This window comes from Amblyomma maculatum, chromosome 11, assembly GCF_055883805.1.
Source record: "Amblyomma maculatum isolate TAMU_Amacu chromosome 11, ASM5588380v1, whole genome shotgun sequence".
Lineage (NCBI taxonomy): Eukaryota > Metazoa > Arthropoda > Arachnida > Ixodida > Ixodidae > Amblyomma > Amblyomma maculatum.
In genome coordinates this window covers 119,046,102-119,056,464 of record NC_139354.1, presented here as the reverse complement: position 1 = coordinate 119,056,464, position 10,363 = coordinate 119,046,102, and the positions used below count along the sequence as shown (strand labels likewise).

At 41.5% G+C, this 10,363-nt stretch overlaps 1 long non-coding RNA gene across 1 annotated transcript; it reads right to left on the bottom strand.

Moving 5' to 3' along the window:
* Positions 1-3,457: 3,457 nt before the first annotated feature.
* LOC146174855 (uncharacterized) lies at positions 3,458-6,470 on the bottom strand. Its single transcript, XR_014701652.1, has 3 exons — positions 6,273-6,470; positions 4,063-4,212; positions 3,458-3,814 (listed from the first exon to the last, which is right to left on the bottom strand). It is a non-coding gene; the product is annotated as an uncharacterized LOC146174855 (long non-coding RNA).
* Positions 6,471-10,363: the final 3,893 nt, after the last annotated feature.

The window sequence follows — 10,363 nt, the reverse complement described above, 5'->3', positions numbered from 1 at the left end:
GGGGTGGCCAGTGGTTACGGCGCTCGACTACTGTTCCCAAGGGTGCGGGATCGAATCCCGGCCTCGGCGGCCGCTTTTCGCTGGAGACGAAAAGCAAGGTGCCCGTGTGGTGTGCGATGTCAGTGCACGTTAAAGAACCCCAGGTGGTCGAAATTTCCGGAGCCCTCCACTGCGGCGACTCTCATAGTCTCAGTAGCGTTGGGACAGTAGCGTTGGGACAGTCCAGCAAGACTGTATTTGTATTTTACAGCTAAAAAATACTGTTCCACTCATCTGTATCCTTACCGCTTTGTAGTCATTATCCGCATTGGAAAGTTCGGCGCGCTCATTGTAACTCGAGCCTTCATGTGCGCCAAAGGGTCGACGCGAAGCAACCATCGCCAGCATATCACCCTTACTCATGCATGGGGCTAGCCATCATAGCGGCAGGTTATTTTGTCCGCTCAAAATCATGTTGTGAGCAGCACAATCGAGGTGCGCGAATGGGCTGGTAACGGTATCTACATAACCCGGAATTTATCTGCAGCTGGAAAAAAAGGTACACATGAGGTTTCTAACCGCAAATATTGAAACAGGGGTTTCCGAACGTGCTCACCGACTCTAAGTCCTACCTATTGTCTGAAGTGAATATTTAGTACTTGAAGCGAATAACCTCACTTCGCTACGTACACAATAAAAATTTTCTGCGCTGTCCTAAGTGGCTGCCAGCAATGCGCCAGCGGTTTCCGTCGTGTTTCTAATGGTTTATTTATAACCCTTGGCTCAAGATATGGGGCGCAGCAGGTGTGATGTAGCTTGAATAAAACCTGCAAGAGATTATATATATGGGTAGATTTGTAAGGTTTACAGGTTTCACTTACAAATTCTACGGGAATCGCGTCACTGCGGCCTTTCTTTGACACGTAATAGCGCTATATTCGTGGCTAAAATAAAGTACTCAACGTATTAATTAAGCTTAGCAATTGCAGCTGTAACAGAAAGTGAGGGCCGGCGACAGCTAAGGTGTGCCTAGCTTTCAAATTTTCTTAGATGACACAACCGTTCGAAATATGGGATATTAAAAAAGCCCTTGATATTGGCTTTCTCACAGCGTATTATGGGTGCCTTAGTTTAGAAACATAATCCAGGTCCCATGGCCATCTTTCGTTTCCAATGAAATTCTTATATGTGGTGGGCGAATATCTAGACACAAAAGAATTAACTTAAGTTTTTCAAGATACGCGTAGTTCCCTCGAAAAAAAAAATTGTGTGGTATATCTCTAGAGGTAGAAAACGCTGTTTTTTCCATTTCAAAATGTTGCAAGTTTGGATACCATGATTTGTCATCTACTATGTTTTACTCACTAAATATATGCAGGTTTTACACTTACAAACACTATTAGAAACCTGTTTTGTTTTTGCAGTTGAGTTATTAAAAAATCGCAAACTTTGCTTCAGGAGCGTTATGCTGCAAAAATATTATTCATTTTTAACCTTATGTACTGGCATATGATGCATTAGGTTGGTTGCACTAAATATGTTTTCACTTCCTGACGCATGCTCTTAATTCCACGCAGTATCTGGAGCTCCAGACCACTAGGTGTGTTCTCCACAACGGATCAAAATTGCTCAGAATTCGAAAACAGCAGTAAAGGGCAAATTTGCTGCAATTAAAGAAAAGATCATCTTCGATTTTCATTCAAATCCCTCTCAAAAATCTTCAGTACCTCAAAAATATCACGGACTGAAAAGTGTTGCGTTATACTGTTTAAAAATATAGCACTAAATAATAAACCGAGTGCTTGTGCTGATAATGGCCAAATTCAGCCTTCATTCTTGCAAGATCCAATAATATCTTGGCACGGAAACTATTTCTCTACATTTCTAGGTTCCATTCTTTATTTATGAAAAAATTTGAAGCTCTAGATTTGTGTGTGTTTCTGCATATTATTTTGAAATTGGACAAAAGTAAGAAAATGTTAAAATAAGGAAAACTGATTAGAATTGAAGAAACGGCCGCAACATCGATTTTTATCAAAATCTGTGGAAACAATGCAAAATATATTATTAATATGAGTCAGTAAATATATTGAATTCTGCAAAATGTAATATTAGAAATATAAAAATGCCTGTTTTTGTTCTATAGATGTGCTTATATGGCTCCCCCTTATGGAGTAGGCATCAAAACTTCAAGTTAGTATTTGCTGAATTTAGTTACATTTTACCTTAAGTAAAATTTAAAACCTTGTCAGCGCTTATACATCCTTTTTCTGCTTCTGGGCAAATAGCTTAAAATGGTATTGATTCACTATTTCTGTCAATTTCATGGCAGAACGCAAGTGAAGGCTGAACTTTTTCTCTGTCCTGCATTCTTTTTTATTGCTAGGTGCAATAGTATTCAATCTAGTTTATTAATATATTATTCCATTTCTCAGCTTTGACCACCACTAACAATACCATATTTTTGAAGATGATTTTTCAATGTGTAAGTTTTATAATTACAATCATAAGCAAATCGCTTTCCAGCGTAATAATTTTGGTGGCGTTACAGAGAACACACATAGAAGGTTAGAGTCTCCAAATTCTGCCTTAAATTAACAATATGACCTGCGTAATAAACACAGAATGTTTTAGTGCAAACGACGTAACGCATCACGTCAGTATGTAAGGTTGAACATTAACATTTTTGTAGCGCGTTGTTCTTGAAGCAAAGTTTGCGATTTTTTACTAAATCAACTGCATCAATGAAACACACTTTTAATACTTCTTATACAAGTAAATGTTACGCAAATGCGGTGAGTAAAAAGCAATGAATGACAAAATTTTACGCAACCAGCCGGCCTCCAAACTTGCAACTTTTTGAAACGACAAAAACGGCGTTTTCCAGCTTTAGTGATAGGCATTTTTTTTTTCGAGAATACTACGCCGCATCTGGCAAACCTAAGGGTCATTCCTTTGTGTCGAGAGATTAGCCCACTACATATGAAAATTTAATTAAAAAAAATGGTCATGGCACCACGATTACTGTTCCTGTCCGAAGACATCCATATTTGTTTTCATTTCGTCTCTTCAAACAGGCTGGTTTAGCCAATGCGGTGAATAAAAATATCATCGCATATATTAAAGATTTTCGCGCTATATGTTATAGCTAAAGCTACCTATATTGTCACAACTGTCATACATTATTTGCAGCTGAAACAACATCACAAAAGGGATTCGATTGCAAATTGTTCGCTAGTTAAATAGACGTACGAGATGACACACGTATACTTTGTAGAATAAAATTTAGGAAAGAGCAGATACAAACTACAGGCGAATAATGCTATGATATGGAGCATATGTATTACTCCGATTAACAGTAAAAAAATCAACTTTTAACATATTAATATATTCGACAAACTATTGGATGCTCACATAGGAACACAGTTAATGAGCTCATCCACGCATATAATGTCTATGGGCATTAGATGTGTGGATGACTTCGTTTTATTCCAATTCGTGCGTCACTCAAAATAATTGGGCAAGAAAAAAGTTAATGTCTACACAATTTTCAGTGAGTATACCACAAATTATATTAAGGTGCCTCATATATGTCACATCACCTAGCAAGTGAAATGGGATAACAGAAGTAATCAGACTCTAACCCTGATCAGCATTTCGCTTTTGCGCCATCTTTGTAAGTTTTTAGGCGGGCTTTTCCACTGATTATCCTCTTCTTTATACCCCTGCCACCCACAGGACACAAATCTTCTGGGGGCACCGAACTGTTGGTTTTCGCACCAGTGATACAACTTAATGGATCCATTTATACGTAGAAAACACTCTCGATGCGCACCTAAAAAAAAAAGGAAAGCATGTATGTGTAGGCGAAATCATTCACCGGCGATTTAATAATATGATTTGAACAATAAAATCACACTCGAAGTAACAAAAAAGTGGTGGAGAGATAGGAATTGAAGCAATGAAAGGCGGTTGCTTTCTGCAAAAAGAAAAATAAAAAGAGGTCCACCATCTATAAGAATAAACAATAAAAATAAGGCATATTTAAAGGTGCATGCAGCAGTTACAGTGATGCAGTGCTACCTTTTTTTAGGCAGGCTTTTCCGCTGATTTTCTTCTTCTTTATTGCCCTTCCAACCACAGGACACACATCTTCTGGGGGTTGTCGGTTTTCGCACCAGTGATACAACTCAATCGATCCATTTCTACGTAGAAAACGCTCCCAATGCGCATCTAAAAAAATGAAAGCATGTATGTGCAGGCTAAATCATTCACACATGATAAAACAATATGATTTGAACAATGAAATCAAATGATCACACCCAGAGCAACAAGAAAGTGGTGGAGAGACAGAAATTGAAGCAATGAAAGATACAACTCAATCGATCCATTTCTACGTAGAAAACGCTCCCAATGCGCATCTAAAAAAATGAAAGCATGTATGTGCAGGCTAAATCATTCACACATGATAAAACAATATGATTTGAACAATGAAATCAAATGATCACACCCAGAGCAACAAGAAAGTGGTGGAGAGACAGAAATTGAAGCAATGAAAGACGGTTGCTTACTGAACAAAGCAAGAGGTCCTGCGTCTATAAGAATAGGCAATAAATTAAGGCACGTTTATAGGTGCATGCAGCAGTTAAAGCGATGCAGTGTTACCTTTCTTTTTCACTGCAGTGATTGGTATAAATATTACAGCAATTGCTAGGCATCTCAGGTAACCCCATTGAAAACTTCATCCAAGATACCGAGGAGCAGTGGCGTGTTATTTGCAGCTGTTAACGGAAAGACAGGCTATCCTATGAGTGCATGCGCATTTCCTCCTTTTTGTACCTTGAATAAAAGCGACAGAACAGTGAGTGTTGCAAGAGGTGCAGCGTCCCTAGGAATGGGGAACAAAATTAAGTTTTAGTAAACAGAGGTACAAAAAGAAGCAAATATGCCTGTAATAATAGCATGATGGCCTACCTTTTGATCAACAGCTGTAAACAACCTGTCACTGCCAGTCGGTTCTTTAGATAGGCTTATCAATGCCAGAGCTTAAACCTAAGAGCAATATGAGTAATATTTATTGCGGTCACGGCCGTAAACAATTCTAGCGCAACACTCCATTACTGTAACTATTCAACAGTCCATTTATACATATCGTTCATTAAAGAACCATGCACATCATATTAAGTTGCTCTTTTCTACTCCCAAATGATTTCCTATAGAATTAGAATACGTGGATCGCTGCTTCGGTTTCAACATTCTTGCACGATGGCTATGGCGTGCACTTCATGCATACGGTACGGTACGTGAGGTACAAAGAGCTGTAATTGCCGAACAGGCAATTCCCATTTCCCATTTCCCAAGTTCCATTTCGCCTGAAAGTGCGCGCCGTGATCGAGCGCTTCGCGAGCAACATATTTCGGGCGATATGGTTGCCTCATACCGGCCGTCAATGTTTTGTACAATGTGTCCCGCGCGCACGTTGTTTACTTTGCAGTGACAGGGACGCAGTGCACACAGGCTTATGTGTCTTTTTGTTTGTATTGTTATTTTCCCCCGCCTTCGAAGCGCGTCTGCGAAATCGCTCTCCTATTGTCGCCGCTTTCTGATAACGCCCTCACCTGAAGGCGCGTGCTCAGAAGGGGGGCGTCGATTAAAAAAATTTTGAAAAGGGGCTCACTTGCGCTGTTCACGGCTTTCAATTCCTCAATATGATATTAACCCTTATAAAAGTGGAGGTTCATTATGACTTGATTATAGCCTAATCATCAAGCGGCATCACTCACACAATGTCCGCCCCACTGTAAAATTCGCTTGCACAGACGGCACGGACAGTTTTCAAAACTTCGTCTGTACATCTGAAAACAAAAAAAAATGCCCTTAACTCTTCACAAAATCCAAAAACTGTGTGAACATGGCTTCCTGCGCGCATAAGAGAGGCTGTCCAAAATATATGTACAAAGCTGGGCGCATAGTATCTGGTTACTAATTGATTGCGGCGCGCTGCACAGTCAAAAAACTTCGCAAATGGCTGCCTTCGCAAATGGTGTTGGTGGCATACACAGCTGTTACGCACGGCTCCTCTATTTTCGGCGTAAATGCTATTCATATCGCAGCCAGCAAATAAGTCCACGCACTTGGTTGCATGTAACCAGGACGAAAATTCGCTTAGTTCTTGAAGTCATGCTTCGTGCAGTTGTTTCGAAAAGAATACGGAAAGAGAACATTTGGGACTGGCGGGAGATTATATAGAACCAATTATGAAGCAATGGCACGCTGCAAAGATATATACTCACGGTCTAAGATGACGGCGTTCACTGAGTCCGATAATGCCGATGGTATTCCGCCATTGCTGTAATCCGTACTCCGGCGACATATCACAGCTCAGCTATTCACTGATATGTAGCAAGCACAAACCGGAGCACATGGACATGTATAGGCGCAAGAGAAAATTATGCACAGCGCAATGAAAAAGAAAATTAATGAGGGAAGAAATTAAAGAAAGCTTTAAGAAGCTGTCACAAGTCTTGTAGCGTCTTCAACAAGCTCTGAAATGAACGCTTCGGGAGGAGGCCGCACAGCAGCGCAGCTGGGGATGCTTTCTGTTGTGTCTTGCACGTAGACGCGTAGGCGAGGGGCAACAGCGAACCGCTCAACCAGTGCGCGATTCCCGCCGCGGTGTTGTGTTCGCATGGGCTGCGCGTGGGAACGAAGGACCAACGACCCTCTCAACATTCCGTTCCTCCCAGCCCTCTTCTGCTTGCACCGGCCAGCCGTGACTTCGGACCGTGCCGATGAGTGGCCGCCAGCGCGCACCGCTCGAGTCGAGTTCTAAAAAATAGTTTTGTTTTGTGTGTTCGCAATCGCATTGTTTCTTCAAGCCAACCACGTACATAACATTTTCTAAAAAAAATAGAAAGCCTCCCCATCTACCATCCATATTCTTGCGTAAATCCATACAGTTGGTGCATCGACAAATGCGCGCGTCATCTTTCCCCTCCCGTTCGCCACCTATGATCGAACAAATGATGGTCGTTCGACCTTTTATATTTACTTCAAAATATTATATATTGTTGCGTGATTACTGATTAATAATGTCGAAGAGGCGGAGTTCCGAGCTTCTCTTCTATTCTGGCCAACTTTGGTTATAGAATAATCAAATTATGTTCAAGTTATCTAGCTGAAAATTATCTGACTAAATATATAGTTTTTATTTGTATTCAGTTCGCTTTTCAGGTATGAGTAGATGTTTTTATAAAAATTCTCAACATCGGCCCAGGAAATGAAAATTTCCTAATTTGCAGGCCTTTATTTCAGAAAAGGTTCATGGTAGAGCAGCAATAATTCCACAATATGTTCTCAGCATAATTATCCGCAAACAGCTAAAACTCATATTTTTATGACATTTGAATACAAAGATACGATCGCGCTAATTTACAGAAAACAGCGAATATTGAAAATTTTTAGGAAAAAAACAGTTTTAAGATTGTTCAAGCTTTTTCCACCCATTCTACACTACCTCAGCTTTCAAAACCATTAAAAAACACCTTGCATAATTTTGTAGCGCAAGTAATTATGGCCACTTCGATAAAGCCTTTGTCCAATTATAGCTCACCGCGCAGTTCTGAAGATTCTACGGAATTTGTGAATTGTTCAAGGTTTTTAAATTTTGGCATATAATTTTGTAACAGGGAGAAATATATTTACAAAAGAGGATTAAATATATATACATTGAGGAACAGCCAAGGAGCCAGGCTACGAGGGCCCCCGTTCGACGCACTTCTTTTTCTTAATCTTCCACAAACGAGCGCGCCACTTCGTCCTCATCATTCTCCAGCTATAACAATATTTCTTCGGTCATGTTTTGTCTCGACTTCGCGAATCGACGATGACAGACACAGCAATGAATGATTCAGAATCAATTTTGTGCGCGTCGAGGTTCTGATGCGCTGTGGCATCAGGCAACACACAGACGTTTTTCGCAATCACCTTCACCTTAACGCGGATTGCTCAAAAAGACGATAACGTTCAATGAGCAAGCAACGTATTCCAGATCATTTTAGTAGAATGAAAGAATTGGAAAGGGCATGGAAAACTGCCTCATTAAAACAATGTTTCTGGGCTGCATTCGTTTTTTCGAATGACTCGACAGCGCGCATTATTTTCATTCCTGTACAGTTTTTTTATTCGTTTGCCACCGCCTAGCGCGGCTGGAATGGTCAAACTCTAAACTAATAGGCGGAACAAACTATTTTTGTTCTTTAATGTCGATATATATGTTGTGCGCCATATAAATGTACCGGGGCCTTCATGCTCGCAGTCTGCGCGAAAAACTGTCATTTTTTTACCACCGTGTGAATGCCCAAAACTAAAATGGTAACCTCGCGAGTCTTTCGGCTTTTCATTTTCATGAAAGTGATTGACAGTGATTGCGTCCAGAAAGTACACACATCATATTCGGTTCTTTCTCCAGGTAAACAGACGATGCTGCGCGTAGTTCCTTAGGGATAATACAAAAGCACTAGAACAAAAACATCGCTGAGAAAATGGTCATTTGTTCCTTCAACTTGAGGCAACGTTTCCCTTCTCGGCAATGAAAACGCTACCTTCTAATCACTAATTTAATGTCACATGATCATGCTATGGCGACACGGTTTCGTTTTGTATGCGCGTTCTCACTGACAACTGGATTTGTACTAGAGGTTAAGTAGATGCAGGGATGTAATCGGCGTCCAATACAGGCATATTGGTCGTGAGTGCTAGCCGGTCTGGGGTATACATATGTGATCGCACGGTCGTGCTATCATCAGATATAATTGTGCGACAAACGTACGCGCCTGCGACAAAATCTGCATGCATGCCAATAGCCTAAAACCGTAAACACATTTAGCTGACCCCCAAAAATGCGCAGCATATGAGCGCTCCGAACAGACGAATCCAGACAGCTGCAGCGGTACGTGCTTGTATGCGTTATAGTAATTGTCCCGTAAGTGGTACTCTGTGAGGTCCGAACGATCGATCGGCTGAAATGTTGTCGGAATTAAATGCCGCGGTTCGGCGTCCAGCGCACGTGTATTCAACCATAAAAATGTAGAATTTGTTTTGATTGAATGGTCAACGGAAAATATTCACTTCGGTAGCCCATTAAAGCTGCGTTTTTAGGATGGCAATGACAATCGGGAGATCAGGGTGCAAAGTGGTCCATCGTGGGCAGTTTTCATACAGGGATAGCTAATATTGGAAAAACACAAGACAAATTGGTCCATTACAGCCAGTTTAAAAAAAAAAAAACGGGACGGTCAACATCGGAAGAACACAGGACACCTTGTTCCATTGTAGCCAGCTTTAAAAACTGAACGGGCAACGCCGGAAGAACACAGGACAGCATGGTCCATTGTAGCCAGTTTTAAAAAAGGAATGGCCAACGACGGCGGAACATAGGACAACTTGGTCCATTGTAGCCAGCTTTAAAAAACTGAACATCCAATACTGGAAGAACAAAGGATAACATTGTCTATTGTAGCCATGTTTAAAAACCGGAACCTCCAATGCTGGAACAACACAGGACAACTTGGTCCATTGTAGCCAGTTTTAAAAAGCGGAAAACCCAACGACGGAGGAACGCAGGACAACTTGGCCCATTATAGCCAGTTTTAAAACCCGGTGCGACCATATTGGAGAAACAATGGCAATCTCGGTCCAATATAGACATTCTATATGTACGGCAGCGCCAATATCGGGAACTCACTGTACATCTTGGCCCAAGCTAGCCAGTGCTGGCTATTGGCAGTGCCAGCACTGGGAGAGCATTGGCTAGCCTGGGCCATTGTTGGACATGGTGTTGACTGGCACGTCCTATGTTGGGAGCACGCTGGTTAGGCTGGCCCACTGTGGGGCCACTGTTTGCCATCGTACTTACAACATTGGCCCAATGCTTTGTGCTGCCTGGGATTGACCAGTAGGTGAAATAGACAAGACAATGTTGACTAAAGTTTATGCCAATGCATCTGGTGGGACATGGTAACAGAACTGACAGTATTGTCCAGCATATGCCATATATTAGCCAACGTCAGTGGAGTAATGGCTGACGCTGTTCGATATAGCCATCCTTATGAGATGGCAATGCCAATACCGCTCATATGTAAGTTATGCCAGCGTATATCTGGCATTGGCGGGCCATTGTAACAGAGCTCACATTATTGTCCAGCATATGTCGAATTTTGGCCAACATCAGCGGACTGACGGCTAATGCTGTCCGTTATAGCCATCCTTATCTCATGGCAGCGCCAACACTGGTGATACGCCGGATATTCAGGCCCTTCATTGCCATCCTCGCATAATGGTACCACCGATATTGCGATTGCGTCGGATATGACGGGCCAATGTT